Source organism: Cornus florida, unplaced genomic scaffold (assembly GCF_030987335.1).
Source record: "Cornus florida cultivar Cherokee Brave unplaced genomic scaffold, ASM3098733v1 CherokeeBrave_3.0.0_Hap2_Chr08, whole genome shotgun sequence".
NCBI lineage: Eukaryota > Viridiplantae > Streptophyta > Magnoliopsida > Cornales > Cornaceae > Cornus > Cornus florida.
Genome location: NW_026775578.1, coordinates 29,566,694 through 29,570,164, shown reverse-complemented (window position 1 = coordinate 29,570,164; position 3,471 = coordinate 29,566,694). Strand labels below are relative to the sequence as shown.

The 3,471-nt window shown below is 32.8% G+C and overlaps 1 pseudogene; it reads right to left on the bottom strand.

The window, feature by feature from the left end:
* Nucleotides 1–3,336: 3,336 nt before the first annotated feature.
* Nucleotides 3,337–3,471, bottom strand: LOC132271990 (U4 spliceosomal RNA; annotated as a pseudogene).

The window sequence follows — 3,471 nt, the reverse complement described above, 5'->3', positions numbered from 1 at the left end:
TTAATGTTAAAAGAAAAAGAAATAAAACAAGTGGGCCCCACCACTATATTAAAAACATCAAAAAGGCCATAAGGCCATTACAGATACACATTTTAGTTCTCTCTCTCGGCAGTTTCCATGTTCTCTCTCTGGAATATTTGTTTTATTTTTGCTTTCACCATTCAAAGCTTGATCTAGCTCTATCCCTTTGAAATTTGATAGAACATTGTGAAGCAAAGTTGTTGAGCTCGTCGAGGCCGTCAATTTGATAGGAGCCAATCATCATTTGGTGCACTCCAAGGAGTTCGAAATTCTAGGGTTCTTGGGCTCAAATTGGAGGTTTTCATCAATTTGAGGTAAGGGTGTTCTAATCTACAATTTCTTGGCCTTTGGTGAATTTTTCCCCTTAAATTTGATCCTAAGCATGCTAAATTTTAATTACTTAGCTTGTTGTTGTTATAGTTATGTGTAATTACAATGATAATTGTATTCTATGTATTATTTGAATTCATATACATGTCTATTTTCATTACGGTAAATGAGCATGCTTAGTGTTTGATGTGTTGTATGTTCCATGATTATTTATTTATTTATTGTCTTGAAGAAAAAATGGGTGCTATGATTATAAATAAATAAATAAAAGAAATGAATGTTTAGAAATTTTCATTAAATTGTGATGATGATGTAAACGGAAATGTGTGAAAATATATAGTTAAATTAATGATTTAAAGCATGAAGCATTCATGCATCCATTAGGAAAGAGAAAGGGGGAAAAATAATTGTTAGAACAAATAAAATTGTTTGGGGAAAAATATTTTCTAAAAGTGTTGCGAAAATCGGACGCCTAGGAGGCGCCTAGTGGTCCGTGATGTTGGTGTAGTCTAGAAGGGAATGTAGTTGAGTTAACTAGGCCGGATGCGACGCCTTGGAGGTGCCTTGTGGTTGTAGATAGTTAACCAACCTTCCTTTCGTGACGCCATGGAGGTGTCTTAGGCCGGACTACACTAACGGTTTACTTGTTGAAACAGAATTGTTTCAGAAATGGGGAGTGACATTTGCATAACATTGCACTTCATGACATCGTGGTAAATTTGTGATTGGTTGATATTTATTATATACTTGTTATTGTGGTTAAGAATGTGTGTTTTCCGATGGCATGATCTCGTTCATTTTTTATCTATTCATTGTATGGATTCATGGGGACATAAGAAGTATGTCTTAGACACTTCCTACTGAGCTTATGCTCACCCCCTTATTTTTAACATTTTTTCAGGATATGGAAAAGAGGTGGCGGACGACAGTCCACCACAGGTTTAGATGAGCTTGAAGTCCCATTCTATTTTGTTATCTTTTGTATTAGACTCTAGTATTTTGTAAATGTAATATTAACTACCTTGTGATACTTTAGTTTAATTAGTATAATATTGTAAGCTATGGACTTTTAATTCTAGCTACATTTTATGGACTGTAATTTGATATAACTTAAGTGGGTTCCATGTTTGGATGAGATGGAGGAACGGGACTTTTGTATGTATGTAACCATTTTGGGAATGTAGTATAATATCTAAATTGTGCGTTGGGACATGATAAGTTAGATTTAAGGCCCAGTGAGGCCACTGCATTTATTTTTTTGTATTTCAACAGGTTGTTGAAGGACATTTTCTGCGGAGGTCATGCCGAAATTTTTATAGATTTTTATTATTATTTTGGTATCTTTTCGGGTCATTACACGAGTTTTAGAACAAACAAGTCTCGAACCATCAAGCATCCCAGCCTTCAGTTTCCAGTGTGTTTTCTTTTGTGACTTCCTTCAATATATTTCCTTTGTAATATATAGTGTGAGAGTGTATCCATGTATAAACAGTGTGTATCCATGTATATATTTTTCATGAAATAAATCATCCAGTTTGCCTCTGTTCAACAAATTTCTTTTCCTTATTTAGTATTTTCAGTACTTTCGGGCAAAAGACTTCTGTCGACAAATAGATCAAAAATATAGATTTTATTTAGCCAAACAGTGTAGATCCTAGAATTTTCTTGAATCCAACTAGTACAAGCAGCCTTAGTTTTACTTTATCAATCTCTTCTGTGAGTTGACTCGAACTGTTGGCTTGTTGGCCCGTTCTTTGCCGGTGTTCAGGCGTTTCTACAGGGCGTTATCAGAGCGTTATCAGGTTTGGCAGTCATTTCTGTGATTTAATTGATAAATTAATTCTATGTTATTTTGCATGCTTCTATCTGGTTAGATCCATCTCAATTTTGGTATCAAAGCCATACTATTTCGTTAAATCTAATTTATATATGCGATCTTTATCTAAAGAAGTCTATAAGTTTTTATTAAGCTACTGTATACTTTTAATTTACCGTGCAAAAATATTTTGTTTAAAGACATTGTTGTAATTTCATGTTCTAAGGCTTTGTTATATTAAAATATTACTTTGGGTCATTTTAGTAATATAAGTTCTTTTGTGATATAAAGCATAAAGTGGAATCCATTTTAGAAAAATATTCTCTAGGTCAATCCTTTTAGAGAAAATCAAGACTTTATTTCCATTTTAGAGTAACATTTGGGCCTTAAGCCCATGTATTAGTAATTATCCCTTATTGTTTGGTTTGACTTTTGCCTTACCTAATCTAGCTTATACTTAGAAACTCACTTTTACAATAAATTCAAAATAAGTAATATTATTTGAAAATTCTTTGTTACATGTTTACTATTTTTGTATTTATGATACTCTAAAATGTCCATAGTATTTTTCGGTATTACCCTAATCTACCGGTATTTTTCAGTATTACTCTAACCTACCTTGGTGTTTGGGCTTTGAACTTAAACACGCATAACACATATATGTAATAAACAATAACATCAAAACGACTACAATACCCTACCCATTGGATTTAAAAAATATAAGTAAATTACTTTATGAGCTATGGACATTACGCACACATAACATTTCAGCTGAATTATTCAAAATTTACCTACGTGAATAAAGCATGTAACTTGTTACACTCCCTCACTCCTAAACTTTTCACTCTCACAGACTTCTTGTTATAGTTGTGGCTCATATTTATTTATAGTTCTTTCTTGATGGACAAGTTGGATGAATTGGAGTTAATGGTTAAGATGTAGGATCTAGAATTCTCCACTTAAATGTATACCCATTTATAAATTCTATATTTTTCTAAAATTTTCTTCAATTTATCAAATGGTTTTTTTTTTTTTTCATTAATTTATCAAATGTTCAATGTTCTAGAATATATATCCAAAATGAAATCTCCGTCCCCGCAGGCCATCTCTCTACAACATTCTATAAGTTGAAATTTTTTAAAAATCACTTTGACACCCCAGTTAGATATAGCTGTTAAGCCTGTTAATGTGTTTCTTTATATTGCCATCCGCTTTAATAAACAAAGTTTTGGAAATAGTTTTCAACCAGCAATTGACGCGCCTCAGTTAGTACCTCACTAGCTGCGTCATTGCCCCGCAAAGAT